At 46.8% G+C, this 18,490-nt stretch overlaps 1 long non-coding RNA gene across 1 annotated transcript; it reads left to right on the forward strand.

Moving 5' to 3' along the window:
• The first annotated feature begins 374 nt into the window (after window positions 1-374).
• Window positions 375-13,389, forward strand: LOC121001063. Its single transcript, XR_005778964.1, has 3 exons — window positions 375-384; window positions 9,132-9,136; window positions 13,249-13,389. It is a non-coding gene; the product is annotated as an uncharacterized LOC121001063 (long non-coding RNA).
• The last annotated feature ends 5,101 nt before the right edge of the window (window positions 13,390-18,490 follow it).

Below are 18,490 nucleotides of genomic sequence, written 5' to 3' on the forward strand. Positions count from 1 at the left end.
ACATGGAGCAATGGCATAGAGTTGGTATGTTTTCCCCATATTTACGTGGGTTACCTCTGGGTCCTCCAGTTTCTTACCACACTCCAAACTGATAGAGAACTTAGATTGTGAGGTCCATTGGGGACAGAATGTGATGACAATGTCTGCGCTGTATAAGTGAGTAAAATAAATAACTAAGAAATAAGGAAGAACTTGAAGGGGGTTATTGTTTAATTCTGAGTTAAAGAAGGATAAATAGATAGGGCATACCCAAGGCTGATGGGTCTCTGTTACTCGGTCTCAATGATAGGACAAAGGGAGCCCCTTCCCTTTGATTGCAATAGTGATTGATTGTGGTGCTTAATTCCTACCGATAGTCCTGGAGGTTGACTGTCAATCACAGCTGTCCTCCAGCGGGTGATCGCATACATGTATGTTGGGATACAAGAAAGAGACCTTTTCTGCAACCAGTGGAGTACCTTCCATGGAGACGGACCACAAGACTGCTACTGGGCCCCAGTGATGAACTGCTTCTACTGTTCCATAAATAGGTTCACTGCATTTTCCATCAGCCACCACTAGGGATAGGTCGGTGCAAAGAGAATATTTACAGCTTCCATTGATATTAATGGTAACTGTATATATTCCTATGCACAGACCTCCCCCTAGAGGTGACTGCGGGCAGCCAGTTTTATAATATACTGTGTAGAGGAATGCGGGAAATTTATCAATGTATTTATGCCAGTTGCCCTAAATACATTGAGATATATGGTGTTCAGACTGAGGGAAATCTTTATGAAGCACCTCTTCCACATTTCCCAGCATAGAAGCTGGATAAAATGGGTGAGGTTTGAGGGCAACTTTTATCATAATTATTAGTATTATCATTTTTTTTTATAAAAGAGTTTTTTATTACTTTTTTGCCACTTATTAAAAAATCGTAAATTCATCAGAAATCTGGGGAGTTGTGCTTTGCATTCTGTGTTGCCTGGTGTTTGACACATGGGCACTGGGAAACTGGGTGATGTTGGGGGGGCTATGTTTGCGAAAATGTGAGAAGGGCTTAATAACTTTATGGGCTAACTACATACACCTTATCTGAAGAGGCAGATAATTAGCCCACGGTTATAGCTGTATACCTGTTTTTCTAGGTGGTTTTGTAGTGTCCATACAGTAGTCATCTGTAGAGAAATCAATTTGGGATTTTCCTGTTATGAATCATTGCTCCCATCTGGAGACTGACCAGTCACTGCGATGCACACTTTATAGACAGACTTCAAAGTGACTCCACATAATGTCTTCTACTTTTAGGTATGAATTAAAACAGTGTTGTTTTTCATTCCAAGAACCCTGTGGTTTCCACTCTTGTGCGATGGGTGCAGAGTACGGGAAACCATCCTCGGCAGGTTCTGAGCTACTAGCAAAATGACTATGTTTCCACTTACGTAAGACAGAAATTGCTCTGTCACCTTATTCCGTTGAACAGACCAGTCCGTGATATGATAAATTATCAAGGCTCACGAAATGAGTGAAGTGGTTTGTGTTTATTAAAAATGTGAAAAATATGATGCAGCTAAATAGGCAAAACCAAGGAAATGATGAGCTAAATGTATCTGTTCTGGAGACATAATAAACTAAAGTAATATACTATTTTATAATGTCTCACGATTAACATAATGAAAGCGTCATTCCAGGTGTAGTGTTGGAGCAAGGGTACTTTGGAGTGTGAACGTTTGTAGACATGTGCTCTTATTGCTACTACTCCCTACTTTGTTACACTTTGAAGGCTTAACCTGCACAGTAATTTATGCTGTTGTTTACACTTACACTGTTTTATAGTGTTAAACTTAATTTAAAATGTTTACTGTATTGTGCTGTATTTGTACTGCACCGTGAAAAGGGTTAGTGCACAGCGAGCTAATACTGAGACACTTTGGGACTTTCTATCTATGCACTGAGAAGCTAGTAATTTTTCAGTTACTATAAGCAGGGCCGCTGATAGAAATCATGGGGCCCCGTACAGCATACATGACGGGGCCCCCTTCAGCTCCACCCCCTGATCACCCCCTGATCCCTCCTTCAGCCACACCCCTGGCCCCGCCCTTGGCCCCTCCCCAGACGCCGCCTTGAAACAACATGCAGATTTGTCTACAAGTGATATTTATGGCGCTGGGGGGTCGTCTGTGAATGGCGCTGTTATGGAGGGGATCTGTGAATGGCACTGTTATGGAGGGGATCTGTGAATGGCACTTTTATGGAGGGGATCTGTGGATGGCACTGTTATGGAGGGGATCTGTGGATGGCACTGTTATGGAGGGGATCTGTGGATGGCACTGTTATGGAGGGGATCTGTGGATGGCACTGTTATGGAGGGGATCTGTGGATGGCGCTGTTATGGAGGGGATCTGTGGATGGCACTGTTATGGAGAGGATCTGTGGATGGCACTGTTATGGAGGGGATCTGTGGATGGCACTGTTATGGGGGGATCTGTGGATGGCACTGTTATGGGGGGATCTGTGGATGGCACTGTTATAGAGGGGGATCTGTGGATGACACATACCGTATATAGCATCTTATGCTATGTGTCATCCACAGATACCCCTCCATAACAGTGCCATTCACAGATACCCTCCATAACAGTGCCATCCACAGATCCCCCCCATAACAGTCATCCACAGATCCCCCCATAACAGTGTCATCCACAGATCCCCCCCATAACAGTGTCATCCACAGATCCCCCTCCATAATGGTGCCATCCACAGATCCCCCCCATAAGTGTCATCCACAGACCCCCCGGCCCCCCCATAAGTGTCATCCACATGACAGACCCCCCCCCCATAACAGTGCCATCCACGGATCCCCCGCCCTCCCTATAACAGTGCCGTCATGACGTCATCCATATAGATCCCCCCCGCCACTCACAGTAGTATACATTAATAAATCGGTGCAGCCGTGCAGGCTGCAGACAGTAACTTTAATTTTAGCACAGGCACAGCGCTCATCTCTTTACTAAAATACTACCTTACATTCAGCTCCTGCCTCCTCCCTCCACCCTCCAGCCTCCAGTAACAAGTGCGGGCGGCAGCGCTCACTCACTGACGTCACGCGCCTGCGCCGCCTAGTGGGAGGAGCAGGCGTGTGACGTCAGTGAGTGAGCGCCGCCCCCACACTGCCTGCTGTTACTGGAGCCAGCCCACTGACAGCAAAAAAATTAAAATGGCTCGGGAGTCGGCAGCCCGGGCCCCCCTGCCAGCCGGGCCCGGTACAACTGGGCCAGCTGTACTGGCCTATCAGCGGCCCTGACTATAAGCTTTGGAGGTAAAAAACAGGCTTGGTAAACTTTTAGTGTCTGGTTTACCTCTGTCAGACTGTTGTTTACATCTGCAAACTGCTTAGTCATCCCCATTGACTTGTATTGAGGCGCAAAACAAGTCTATGGCTCAAAACAAGTCTATTTTTCTTACGCCATGCTTCTCCACTCCACCACTCCAATTAAAAGGTTCTAGTTCAGCTAGAAACTATATAAAAGTGGATCAGTCAGAGCCCCATTGTCTGCAGATAGGGACCAGTGTTCAGTAGGAGAGACTGCACAAGTGACCAGAAAAGACATTGAGACAGGAATACTCTGCCACAGGCCCTTTGACCCTGGAGCCAGGTGGACAACTGAGCCACAGATCCTTGGCCATCAGCCCTTTGGCCAGGGGACCAACCTTCTGAGAGAGAGGGACAGTTAGCTCAGACCTTTCCTCAGTGAAGAACCTTCTTCTACCAGAGATGAGACTGGAGAAGCCAGCTCAGTGCATTGCCTGTATTGTTTTGCACTTGAGTTCCTCCAGTAAAGAAGCTCACTGGTTTACTGCAAACAAAGTATCTCTCTCTTCAAAATCTAATGCTGGCAATATTACTCTTGTAAGGGTGGCTGTTATTCCCAGCTGAGGGGTACAAGATTAAGATACAGTGGCCAGGGCCATGTCTAAGTGTGAAGGGTGTATTAGTAATGTTCCCCGCACTGCAGTATGGTCTCTATCAGCCTTAAACAGCAAATAACTTACTGACTGAATCCATTGCTCGCCCATGCAGATTCTGGACCTTCTAGTTCTTTCCTTTCTTTTTCTTCTGGGAGTACTGTAAAGTAGTGATGGCTTGATGCAAATATCCTCAGAGATAGTGATTCTCTGGAACTAAGGCCTAATACTGAGGAGTGAGCAAATGCAGCTCTTCTCACTTCCTCAGCTAACACACTACTAACAGAGCCAGGGGCGGACCTAAGCCCACACCTTGCTTCCTGCAGGGGCTAAATCAGGATTATTAACCCCGACAGATCTATACAGAACTATAATGGGTACATTACAAACCATTAAATAACAGCACATAACATTACATAATAAGAAAAGTTTGCAAGTACCCTGTACTAGAGTACTACACATCTTATAAACACACTGGTAAACCGTAACCAGAAAGTTGCCATCCCCTTTAAATGGAACATGGTAGGAGAGCCTGGGTGCAGACTTTGTATTGAGGCCTAATATCTTCAAGTTATCCCTTTGGGTATAGCACATATAAAATGAGTTTGCGCCATGTTTACGTTCAAAATACTGATGACTTGTTGAGAGCAAATTTTCCAAACGTCCTCAAGGAGCAGTATCATCTCAACAACCCCCCTTTAACTGTAGCTGGTGTGGAAATCATACATGTGGTATTTCATGCCAGACATTTTAAGCGCCTCTTCATTCTGGCTAATGGAGGAGTGGTGATCCTCCTGGTGGCCTCCTTATAGTGCATGTAAAGGGGCTGGTGCAATGGCCTAACCAAAGTGGGTATAGAGTAGATATAGAAGTCCTATCCAAACCCTGGCACAAGGGGCTTTCTTTTTCTCTGTCTCAAAATGAGACACCAGTATAAGGCTACTTTCACACTAGTGCTAAGATCTTCCCGCAGGCTGTTCCAACAGAGGAACAGTCTGCCAGAGTTCATCATATAATACCTTTCCTCCGCCGAAGCCCAATGACTGCAATGGGACCCAGCGGAGATCCAGCCTGTTTCCAGCATTATGATGTTTCTCTGCCGAACCAGCCTGCTGGAAGATTTAAGCGTTAGGGTTAAACTAGCCTAGTAAATGGCACATGGTAGGTGGTCAGTCTTGGCCTTGTCACAGATACATTGAGGCTCTGGAGATTCAAGTTTGGTTCTCCAGATGAGAGGACCTTTCTAAGTCACAATATTTGATCTCATTCTCATTCACTTTTTTTTAGGTATTTTTGAGGTGCATACAGAAATAATATAATGCACTGGTTGGTTGTAGAAGTGGATAAGAAATTGAGAATGACATTTTTTATTTCAGTTTCCAAAATAAAAATTTCTCACCCGAGCCTCACTAAACGGGTTGTCTGAGAATTTCAAAAATTGGGTCAAGCCCCTGAATGGTCTTAAAAATTAAATGATGGTATACTGCTGAGGACAGTGATTGGCTGCAGCAGTCACACAACTGACACCATACAACTGAACATCACAGCTGCAGTTTGTAAACAAGCAGCGACAGGAGTACCAGTGGGGCACTGTGCCAGACAAAGTAGGGGCTTGTCCCAGATTTTTAATTATCTCTGAAAACCCCATTAACTCATTCCCACCAGAAATATTCCCTGTAACACCACGGATGAAGGCATCTATGAATGTATGAATTAATAATCTACGAGTCCATATCCTGACAGGTGGGATGTTTGGGTGAGATTGACAGTCTATGTTATTATAGGAGGGCTGATCTAGATGCAGTGGGCAGCCGTTTGGTCAAGCGTCACCTTTGTAGAAATGTTTTTAATAATAGCAACTCTGCATCATGGTGACTCCAGCGTCTTCCAGCAATTAGAAGTATATGGCCAATGATAGCACGTCGTGCTCTGCAGTCACTCAGACTTGCATGACTCAGGGGAATGATTGGTTTTATTATTTGCATGTCTGGTCATGAATTAGCTCTTTGTGGACCTGGCAAGGAAAAAAAATTCTCGTACCCATTTTCCTCGGGGCAGTATTACGTTATGAGACCATTAGGTTCAATTTGTGGCAAATGTTCAACCAACCAAGTTGTGAATATTACACAGGGACTACTGGATATAAGTGAACTTCTCGCACGTCATTTAAGGTCTAAAAAACGTATGGTAATTAATTTTTTTAGCTCCACTTTTTGTTATTCAGAGCTCCAAATTTCCTGCAAGGACATAAAGTACATTTCATGAAATAAAATGCAATACTACCTGCAGCCTCCACCAGAGGGAACATGGGAGCTAACTACTATCTCATCATTAACCCTTTACCCCCACAGCAATTTTTGCCCTTTATTTTGCTACATTTTTTGAGAGCCAGCATTTTTACATTTTTACATCAACTTACAGTCGTTGTGTGAGGGCTTGTTTTTTCAGGTGGGGCTAGATGTAATTTTCATTATATATAACATATTTAAGAAAAGTATTAACTCTTTCTGGAAAGGAATAGAAAAAAATGATAACCTTATTCTACAGGTCAGTGTTATTGTTTTTTACATAATAAAAGCATTTTTTAAAATGTTTTTTTTTGTGTGTCCATATTCTAGGAGCTTTTATGATTTTCCATTGATGGGGCTGTGCGAGGACTTGTTTTCTTTGGGACAAGCTGTGTTTATTGGGGGTACATATGACTTTTTTAACACCTTTTATGAAATTATTATGCAGCATCCCACTCATGTACGTGGGCACTGCAAATCTTGTTATATTATGTTGTATCATGCTGTATTGCACTCTTGTATAAAGATCCCTGTTAACGGGCTGTTAGGTGCACTACACATATTCTACCACTAGATGAGGATAGCACCACAGTACATGTATAGCTCAGTTCAGGCCTAGTTAGAGGGAGTTGAAGTTGGAAGAGAGGGAGTGAGGAGCAGGGGGAAGGAGAGGACCCCTCCTCTCAGCACTCTCTTGGGATCAACGGCCCTGAGGAGCCAGTTCGTTTGTCTCAGTGTCAAGCTAAGAAACAGGCAGAGTCTGTATTCTACCATCTACTCTTCTGGAGTGCCAAGTGGATTTTACCATTTTCTATGTAAAAAGACAAAGGAAGGACAATAGCCATTATTCTAGGCTTTGTACCAAGGTGAAGGTTTATCAGCTTCTGGCAGCCTCCCCATTACTTCAAGGACAGACAGACCATCTGTTGTAGCACTTGTGTGTAGAACATAGGGATCTAAACTACCTTTACTGAGATTAGTACAAGGCAAAGAGCTAAATATAAGTGAGTACACAATCTCCTACCATAGCCTGAGATATAGCCACATATACAGCCTGTTACCTGGATTTACAGCATTCAACCTCCATATTCATGAGAGACTGTTTATATCTGGATGTAAATTGCTGTCAAGACCCTGTTTACAGTAAATTTCGTAGTTGGATTTAAACCCTGCCTCATTCTTCCATCTCCATACTACAATCACTCTCATCATTTTGCACCACCAAGATGCTGGCGTCACGATTCTACCTAATTCAGGCGCCCAGACGCACAAGCACCCAAAAAATCCAATCACCATCAAGGGCACCTCAATCGCCACCTGGCCGGTGTCCCCTGTAGAAGAGTGTGCCCCGGAGAATTTGGTGCTGTTCTCCCCTTTACTGCACTGCTGACCCAGGGAGGCGTCAAAACTGTGAGCAAAGAACTAACTGTTATTATTCCTCGGTACACCGTCACCTCACAAGTTATCCCCCTGCGGTCCCGCCTAGCTGCAATTTCATAGGCGGGATAAATAATAAACGAGTTCTTTTTCCCCTTGCGGGTTTAATAATGTTTTAATTTTATGGTAAAAGGATTTTCTGAGATCTTTATACTGATCAGTATCTGATCGGTGAGGGTCCAACACCCGGGACCGTGGCCAATCAGCTGTTTCAGAAGGCACCAGCGCTACTGTGAGTGCTGCAGCCTTCTCGCAGCTCACCAAGCACAGGGCCGTACATAGTATAGCGGTTGTGCTTGGTATCGCGCTCAGCCTCATTCACTTCTATGGAGCTGAGCGGCTCCTAGACCATGTGACTGATGAACATGTCGTCACTGGCCTAGGAAAAGCTGGAGAAGGCCACGGAGCTGACAGGAGTGATGGTCCTTTCTCAAACAGCTGATTGGCAGGGGTCCCGTGTGTCCGACCCCACCAATCAGATACTGATGACCTATCCAGAGGATAGGTCATCAGTATTAAAATCTTGGAAAACGTCTTTAAGGTTGTTAAGGATGTGGCACTACTATTTTTTTTCCACATAATAACGGAAGAAAGGGGAGTTTTTGAGTTTTTATCCTATTTTTTTGTAACACCCCTTTGTGCAGCCCTCAGTAGCCAGGGTGTATAGTCATTATCCCACACTCCTACACTAGATCAAACCCAATAGCCCAAATAGAATACAGAGAGTATAATATAAATATTTTTTTTTTTTTTTATTGAAACATGATCACATAAAAAATATAAATATTAAAGGTGAAAAACAGTATGGGGATCAGTTGGAACAGTTCCCCACCAGATCCCTGCAGTGCAGAGACAGTGCAGGTGCAAACCCAGGGCACACCTCGTGTGGGAGATCACATAGATAAGATCTAATACAGAAAATTGTTTCTCGTATTATCAAAGTTACCGTATTTTTCGCCCCATAAACGCACTCCCCCCCCCAAAACTGGAGGGAAAATGCCCCTGTGTCTTATGGCGCGAATCCTGCCATTTTATATCGCAGCCTGCGATGTATCAGCGGGGAGGGAGGAGGGGCTGGAGTCCGAGAACTTGCGGCGGGGCCCGAGGCAGTCACTGTACTCTTACACCGGGCCCCGCCGCTGACAGCAGTATTTATAAACAGTAATCCTTAACCTCTTAATAACTTTAACTAAAGTTACGCTCTACCCTGTATCAGCACTTACTAACAAGCATCCGTAGCAGGCATAGCGGCTGGCAGCGTTACGTCACTCACTGACGGTGCGCGCCTGCTCCTCCCGCTTTATGAATGAAGCAGGCGGCGCAGGCGCCCTTTAAAATGTAAGTCTACTGGCTTCAATTTGACCAGATGTTCCACATTGGCAGTAGCTGCCAGTCTGATCTTACTAGCATGCTCCAAAATATGTTCTCTGGTTGTCATTCCCACATACAGGAGATTGCAAGGGCAGGTAATGACATACTGTATACAACTGCCATGGTTCTTCAGGTTATATGGTGGACAATCCTATATTGTCGAACCCCATTAGAGTCATCAAATGTGGTTGTCCTAACCACATATCTGCAGGCTTGGCAGTTACCACATGAAAAAGAGCCCCATCTGAGGCCCTTACTCCCAAAACCATTATGACCCACAGGTGGAACATAATGACTTCTTGTAAGGGTATCCCTAAGATTCTTAGCTATTTTTCAGGATACTTTGAAAGTGAATCCTTCAAATCACTGTCCGATAAAAGAATCGGCCAATATTTGGTCAGTATACTCCAAATCATTCCCCACTGTGTGTTAAAAGGTGTAATAAATCGTGGTTTGTCATCTTTATTTTTTTGTCTACTTACCAAAAGGTATGGTCATTCTCACCTCACTATGACGCAGTACCTCCACCCAAATCTTGCTTGGAGCTCTATGGAATAGCACGAGGGCCTTCCTCTTCTGCAAGTGGTTGACTTGGGATACCTTTGCCCAGCGCAGTACACACTCACCCCAGGAGGATTTTACCGATTAACAGATTTATTTGGGGAAGGGTGAACAATGGGGAAGAGCATAAAGATAATGCAATAAAAGGAACAAAGCACAGACTGCAATTCTGTCTAAGGAAAGCCCCTGGTGAAGGGGGTGGCTATCCGTAATAGTAAGCAGTGATGGTGGTCTCACACACTCTACTTTGGAAAATAAAGACAGTGTCATCTTCCCAGCTATCTACTCCTAATACTCAGCTTGCTTTAACCTACTGTATAGCAATTAACCCAGTCCGAATGTTGGGGCCCGGTTGCAGAAATTGTTGGTACACTAATGTTGCACTTACAATTGTCCTGCCTGGGAACCAGCTGGAGGCTGCAGCATTCAAAAGCTTTGATGGCAGAGGAGTTGGGGGCAAGATCCTCCTGGGGTGTAGGTTTGGCTGTAGGGTTAATGCAGCAGCTGAGCTTTCTCTTCTCACACAGGAATCACTGGAGCTGTCTGGACTGTGCTGTACTGTCTGCAGGGTTCACTTCTGCCTGTGGAGATCTTTAAGTCTCTCTCTCTCTCTCTCTCTCTTTTTGCCATGCTTCTGTCTCCAAGATGGCTGCTGGTCCTTTTCCTTCCTTAGCCTCTCCCCCTGGTCCCTCTGCTACTGGTGCAGGGAGAAGCAAGTGCTCATGGTATTTGCAAAACATGTGCAAATGTGATTTATAGTCCACTTCATCTCACGCTGCAGTGAGTACCTGCTTGTAATTGGCAGTGCAACGTGCCAGTCCGCAGGGGTAGAACACGTGAGATTCACGGTGGGCCGAAGTGTAAAAACAGTTCATCGGTTGCTCGCGGTTTAGCAGACGCCTCCCTGGGCCAGCAGTGCAGTGAAAGGGAGAACAGCACTGGATTCTCCGGGGCACACTCTATTACAGGGGACACCGACCAGGTGGTGATCGAGGTGCCCTTGATGGTGATCGGGTTTCTGAGTGCTTGTGCGGCTGGGCCCCTGACTTAGGTAATGATGGTGCAAAATGTTGAGAATGGTAGTAGTATGGAGTTAGAAGAACGAGGCAGGTTTAAATCCAACTGAGAACTTTACTATAATCAGGTTCTTGATAACAGTTCACATCCAGTAATAAAGCAGTCTCTGATACACATGCAAGTTGGATGTGATGAATCCCAGTAACAGGCTGTACTTGTAGTAATGTGTCAGGTTAGGGTAGTTAGTTAGGTACTCGCTGATCTTCAGCTCCTTGCCTTGCTTCAGTCTCAGTTGAGGTAGTCCTAGTCCTCTACACACAAGCGATGCAACAGAAATCTTATCTGTCCTTAGAATAACGGTGAGGCTGCCGGAAGCTAATAAGTCCTTCACCTAGATACAAAGGCGCCTAGAGCCCAGAATAATGGCATTGTCCTTCCTTTGTCTTTATCCAACAATAAACTTGATGAAATTCACTTGCTACTCTGGAAGAGTGAATGGTAGAATATAGACTTCACCTCTGCCTATCCTCCTGGCTTGATACTGAGATACACGATGGCTCCTCTGGGCCGTGGAGCCCAAGAGAGAGCTGAGAGGAGACCTCTCCTACCTCCTCCACCCTCTGAACTTAACCACTACATCTTCTCCACTCCCTAACTTGGCCTGATCTGTCCTATATATACTGTGGTGCTATCCCCATTTAGTGGTGGAATGTATTTAGTGCACCGACAGCCTGGTAACAGGGATTTCACATAAGAAAGCAATACAGCATGATATAACATGTGACACAATAAGCTTTTGCAGTACCCATGTAAGCTAGTGGAATGCTGCATACCTCCTTTGTTTAATATGTGTCGACCTCGACACATTCTTGATGAAGTCTCCTGAAAGATATAAAAGGGCAAAGCATGCAAACAAGCATACAGATTTAAAATACAAACGGTATGAAAATACACATTATGAAAATACACTTTATAGAAAAACACAATAAATTATGTGATTCACAACGCAACATGGGATGTGGGGCGGCATTTCTTCTGATCTTTCTGGTGACACAAATGGGCGTTGATCTCACAAACATAATATAAAGTCCATGGCAAAGTCTTTTAGTATATAAAACTTTTAGTGCAGCATAATAAGAAAAGTGCAAAAGTCTTTTGAATTATAAACATAAAAATTGCATAGAAACAAGCACAGAATGTTTTTCTGGGTAAAATGACTTAAAGAGGACCTTTCACCAGAAGAAAGTATCTAAACTGACTATACAAACGTGTAGAGCGGCACCCAGGGATCCCCCTGCACTTACTGTTATCCCCGGGCGCCGCTCCGTTCTCCGGTTATAGCCTCCGGTATGTTCGTAGTTAGGCTCCACCCAGGGGAACCTGCCGGCGTCTCTTTCTCCTATGCTGTAGCGCTGGCCAATCGCAGCGCTCAGCTCATAGCCTGGCTATGAGCTGAGCGCTGCGATTGGCCAGCGCTACAGCATAGGAGAAAGAGACGCCGGCAGGTTCCCCTGGGTGGAGCCTAACTACGAACATACCGGAGGCTATAACCGGAGAACGGAGCGGCGCCCGGGGATAACAGTAAGTGCAGGGGGATCCCTGGGTGCCGCTCTACACGTCTGTATAGTCAGTTTAGATACTTTCTTCTGGTGAAAGGTCCTCTTTAATGGAAAATGATTTGCAAAACTGGAAAAATTAGCAAAATTTGGAAAATGATTGGCAAAACATTTTTTTTCATGCAACTGAAACTACACTACACTTTCATGCAACTGGTGTTTTAGTACCTTTGTTCTTATCCCCCATTTGGATTTTTTTTTCAAGGTGGCCACCACTGTTAACTTCACCATGAAAAGCGCTATAGGAAAGTCTAAGACCCTAGGATGACCAGTGATGATGATGTGGGTGCTGTGTCCATCTGTCAGTAGGGAGGGCGATTTAGACATTCCTGCAGTCAGGGGCGTAGCTAGAAATGCATGGGCCCCATAGCAAAAAAAAATTATGGGCCCCCCCCCACATATCTATCGGGCCTCCCACCACCCCTTCCAGAGCTCCCACCCAAACACCCATCCTAGTTCTCCCACCGCTCAATGGGGACGGAGCAGCGGTCCAGCGAAATAGCGGCAGGACGGATCCGACCGGCTGAACAGCCTGCCGGATCCGTCCTGCCACAAGTGTAAAAGTACCCTTAATCTGTCATAAGGGGGGGGGGAAGAAACCCCAGAACTAGAGTGTGGCCCCAAAAGAAGGAAGGGGCGCCCTCCTTATCACTGCTGGCATCTCTTTTTAACTTCAGATCATCAGACTCTAACTTACTAATTACAGCACACAATCCTGTAGTGTCCACCATCAGACAGGGGAGGGAAGAAAACAAACCCCAGAACTAGAGTGTCAGCATGCCCCCCAAGTTGGGGGGCACACTCTAGTTCTGGGGTTTCTTCCCTCCCTATCTGATGGGGGACACTACAGGGGTGTGTGTGCTGTAAATTTGTAATTAGTGAGAGTCTGATTATCTAAATTCTGAAGTTAAAAAGGCAGCTCTTTTTAACTTCAGAATTCAGATCAAGTATCTCATAAATCATAAGTTCTCACTTTCTTTCACTTACTTTTATTTAGAGCACACTAGTCACAGTAGGCACAGACTGGCAGGACTGGAGACTGGAGTGGAGACCAGTTGAGGAGGAGGCAGGAGCACCGAGCAGAGAGAAGAGGACCGGCCCCCTCCACCGCCTGAGTCCACCTCCCTCTGCTGCTTCTCCAACCTGGTGGCTGGCTGGCTCTAGTCCCTCCTCCCTCCACTCAGGTACGCCCCTGGTCTGGCCCCCTCCACTGCCTACCTCTATCTGTGCTGCTCTGACTGCTCCCCAGCCAGGCCCGAGCCGGCCTGGGCCACGGACGGACCGCCCACTAATTGTGCCCGCCCTCGGCCCTCCCCTAGCCTGCCATGCAGCTCAGAATGGCGCCGCAAGTCACCGGCAGCAGGCCCCACCCCCCCACACACGCCCGCTGTGGCTTCAACTGAAGATCCGTAACTTAGGAATCCTGCGCTGCGGGCCTGCGGCGCTGGTAGCTGGCTCCGTCCCGGCCCCCTCCACCGCCTACCTCATCTGCTGCGCGTGCGCCCTGCTCCAGTCCTGACTCCTTCTCCCCAGCCAGGCCCGAGCCGCGAACTGCCCACGCCCCGCCCACTACACCAGTCTACGCGGCTCGGGCCTGGCTGCCTGTGTGTGTGTAAGTAAAAATAAAAAAATAAATCAACAGAAGGCGGCCCGGGCGGACGGGGTCCCAGTGGCGTAGGGCCCCATAGCCACTGCTATGGTTGCTATGGCGATCCCTACGCCACTGCCTGCAGTGCTCACATGGGGAAGTCTGAGATGTGGTTGTCATCTTGAAAGGAGGGGACCACAATGGAGGCAACATGAGAGGAATGGACAGCACCAGATAATGTTTGTTTCATGTATAATCAAATTTTATTTGGACTGGAGGGTTGTAGTGTACGGGGACTGTAATGCCCGTCACTACAAAAGGGTCACTTGGTGTGCTGTCGTCTCCCCCTTATTTATGGGGAAGTTGGTATATGTCATCTTTATAAAATGTCATGTAATGTAATGCTATGTATTTCCCTGTTACTGTGAAACTTGCATGTACAGGCCTGCTAGGGGTGTCATTTCAGCTCTTAGTCACTAGAGGGAGCTAGGGAGCCCTAGTTTATGTAAGGCCCAGTCAGGGAAAGGAAAGGCAGTCTAAAGTTGGAGTCTAGAGTTGTGGTTGGAGTTTAGACTATGTCAGAGTCAAGTCCAGGCCTGAAGCCTGCGGACCAGGAGAGGGTATTGCAGTCCCTGTAACCGGGTTCCAGATCCAAGGAGAAGGTTCCCCTCCTGAATTTATATATGCAGAAGCAGGAAGACCACTGTTAAACAGCCTGGGAGTTCAGAAGTTTCTAGAGTCTGAGGAAGCTGAGAGAGAGACAGAGGCAAACCCAGGAAAGCAAGAGGTACTCAAGACAACAGAGGAGGTACTTTATAAAGATAAAACCAAGGATATACGCCAGAGCTAGGGTATTGGGCCTTGGAGAAGATTTTCTATGTTCCAGGATCAGTCAGGAATAGAATGCAAGCCGCCTGTACTGCAAGTCCTGTGTTTAACACTCTGAAGTCACCTTGCTATGTCTATATTGCCTGCATCAAATGTACTGCAACAAACTGTCTGCAAAGGAACTGCGTTTCCAGCTATGCCCATGTATGATGACTACTAAAGTTTGAGTTCTGCTTTAACATCACGTGGTTCCTCAGTTATTCCTGCTATCAGCAAACGGCGTGCCACCGTTTAATTGGCACTGGCGTCACGAACATTTCCTATCATCACCTGCCCTTGCAGAGAGTCAGCCGTCTCAGGTTAGTGTCTATTGCACTACAACACCCAGGAACATTTCTAAACAGAACTTGAGTACGCTGCACCTCTCTTTTGGCGTCACGAACAGGATACGCACGCTTTATAGTGCAAGAAGCGTGAACTTTGTGCCTTATACAGTTGCCCTGTGACCAAAGTGACAAATTGCCTGCTTATTTAAAGTGGACTTTGTGGACTGAAAAATATACCAAAAGTGTCCCTAAAACCTCCAAAAAGCGCTGTGCAGTGTTGCGCTATCAAGAGGAAGAAAATCGCCACATTGGAGTGTGGTTTTATGGACTTTTCATCATCCTGCTTGCTGTCAGTGAATAGACAGCGTTTATACCCAAAGATGGCCGCTGAGGCTACTGAAATAGCTGCTGCGTCATCTTCATCCCGAAAAGGCGGGAAAAATTGGCGCCTTTCTGAGAAAATAGCGGGAAGGAGTTCAAGGTCAGGCGCCACTGCTTATCTGGACATTTGCATGTCGGCCAGCATGGACTCCGCCTTCCATATACTGGAATACCTGGGGGGCGGCCTCCCAGTGCAATGGGAGGAGCTGGCTGATTTAATTGACGCGACCCTATCGCTCTCCAGAGAAGGATCGAGCATGTTGGAAAGTGAACAGAGCGTTGCTGCAACATCCGCGCCTGAGATTCCAAAAATGAATGATATTGGTGTAGAGCCAGAAGAGGCTCCACCGGCCTACTCTCCGGGACCGGAGAAACCCGCCTGCCGCCCACGGGAGAAAGAACCAGAGCATCATTACAGCTCATGGAGAGACTTCTTTCAGCCCTCTTTCAAGTGGTCATCACTTATGGCAGAGATCCGGGAGGCCGCTATAAAGCGGAATACAAAAACTAAAATCTATTATAAAGAGTTGACCAAGACTATCCATGAACGACACACCAACACCCAACCCCGCCTGGAAAGGAGAAAGGGAGTGGTGGTGTCCTTTGACAAAACCCGTGGCTACGGGTTCATACAAGATTACCTGACTGGCAGAGACCTATATGTTAACAGAAGGTCTGTCAAGAGAGACTACCTCCCTTCCTATCAGCACAGCCTCCGCGAGGGAGAGGAAGTGGAGTTCACCCCTGCCGAGAGCCTGAGAGGCCCTTATGCAACTGCCGTGACCCGTCCCAAGCGAGAACCTGAGGACTGGGAGGCAGAAGAAGAAGACTACTCTGGCTGCGAGCGGGAACCGGAACGCTCTCCAGAGCCGGCCCATCACGCCTTCCAGGAGCGGAGCTCCTTCATTGGGCCTAACGTCTTCTGGCAGCCAACCGTGTTGGAAAAATGGGTGAGCCCCTATCCTTCCCCCGAGCTGCCTCGTCGGGAGAAGACCATACAAGATATGGAAAACTTAAAAGGACTTCGTAATACCTTTGAGAACATCCGGAGGGGTCGGAGACCTGATGCACCACCAGAACCTGCAGAGGCCGAGTCCGCGCCATCGTTGACTGTACCGGCGGCGCCAGCAGATGACAGCGACTCTGACACGGAGAGCATCGGTGAACAGATTGTCCGGCTGGAGGAGAAGTTGCGGGAGCTGCGCAAGATCGCGACCGCCAGGATCCAGACGCCGCCGAAGAAGGACGAGGTAAGGGTGCCTGTCACCACCCGTAGACCACCTTCTGCTGCCACCGCTCCGTCGGTGCCCCAAAGAAGACCCCCTGTTGCTGTGAATTGCTGCACAGAGCCCACCGGACCGCTTGCGGCGGCGGTATCAACTCCACTTCATCCCACAATTATCATGCCGGGACCGGTACGGTCCACCCAAGGGTTTACCCCTAGGCCCATGGGGCCAATACCTATTAGGGGCCCCTTTACCTTGCAGCTGCCCCCTAACACAGTTATGTGGGTCCATCCTCCTGTAGAGGACTACTACAGGCCGTATTTGCCAGCAGAGCCGGGTAATTATGACATACCCCTGTGAATCAGCCTGCTAGGCCTTTGATTTATTTCACCAAAGAAATATGTTGTTAACCCTTCCAGGACAGGAGTCCTATGTTCCCTGGTCGTTTGTTGCTGCTGCCAGTTTATCCACGGCTCAGTGGTAGGTGTTGACCACTGAAGTAATAAAGTCAACAAAGCCACGTTTGTTTCCAGGACCTCCTGCCTGCTTTTGCTACCCCACGCCAAGTTGTGCCTGTTCCTTAGTTGCACCTTTTACCCTTAACCCCCTTTTCAGGTTGATCAGGGGTATTGCAGCACTTGTCTTTGCTGTCATTTTATTGTGCAACTTGATACTAAGGAACCGTGCCCGGAGACAGACTCAAAAGAACCCGAGCCTCTGAGATTTTTGCTCTTTTAAAAGGAAATGTGCCCAGAGATGGACTCCACCGCACGAGAGCCTCTGTGATTTAATAGGAAAATAACCTGGGTACGGACTCATGTTTGTTCTTTGAGCCTCCAAGAACTTTTATACTGTTTTATCTATTTTGCTGTTCTATTATGGACTTATTCATTGTCATGGACTATCCTGGTTATAATGTTACGCTGTGCCAGGTCAGCGCCCCAGTTCCATTCACTATCCTGAGAGAAGAGAACGACGCCCCTTGTCACCACCCTTCACTTTTGCCAATTGGACCTGATATGAATGTAAATGCAGATGAATTACATATATGTATGCCTGCATGTCTCTTTTTCTGTTTCAGGTAGAGATTTCAGTTGGGCGAGCCCTGATGGAGTACGAGGTCGTACTCAGCTTAAAGCAGTGGGGTATGTAGTGTACGGGGACTGTAATGCCCGTCACTACAAAAGGGTCACTTGGTGTGCTGTCGTCTCCCCCTTATTTATGGGGAAGTTGGTATATGTCATCTTTATAAAATGTCATGTAATGTAATGCTATGTATTTCCCTGTTACTGTGAAACTTGCATGTACAGGCCTGCTAGGGGTGTCATTTCAGCTCTTAGTCACTAGAGGGAGCTAGGGAGCCCTAGTTTATGTAAGGCCCAGTCAGGGAAAGGAAGGGCAGTCTAAAGTTGGAGTCTAGAGTTGTGGTTGGAGTTTAGACTATGTCAGAGTCAAGTCCAGGCCTGAAGCCTGCGGACCAGGAGAGGGTATTGCAGTCCCTGTAACCGGGTTCCAGATCCAAGGAGAAGGTTCCCCTCCTGAATTTATATATGCAGAAGCAGGAAGACCACTGTTAAACAGCCTGGGAGTTCAGAAGTTTCTAGAGTCTGAGGAAGCTGAGAGAGAGACAGAGGCAAACCCAGGAAAGCAAGAGGTACTCAAGACAACAGAGGAGGTACTTTATAAAGATAAAACCAAGGATATACGCCAGAGCTAGGGTATTGGGCCTTGGAGAAGATTTTCTATGTTCCAGGATCAGTCAGGAATAGAATGCAAGCCGCCTGTACTGCAAGTCCTGTGTTTAACACTCTGAAGTCACCTTGCTATGTCTATATTGCCTCCATTAAATGTACTGCAACAAACTGTCTGCAAAGGAACTGCGTTTCCAGCTATGCCCATGTATGAT

The sequence above is a fragment of the Bufo bufo genome, chromosome 5 (genome assembly GCF_905171765.1).
Source record: "Bufo bufo chromosome 5, aBufBuf1.1, whole genome shotgun sequence".
NCBI lineage: Eukaryota > Metazoa > Chordata > Amphibia > Anura > Bufonidae > Bufo > Bufo bufo.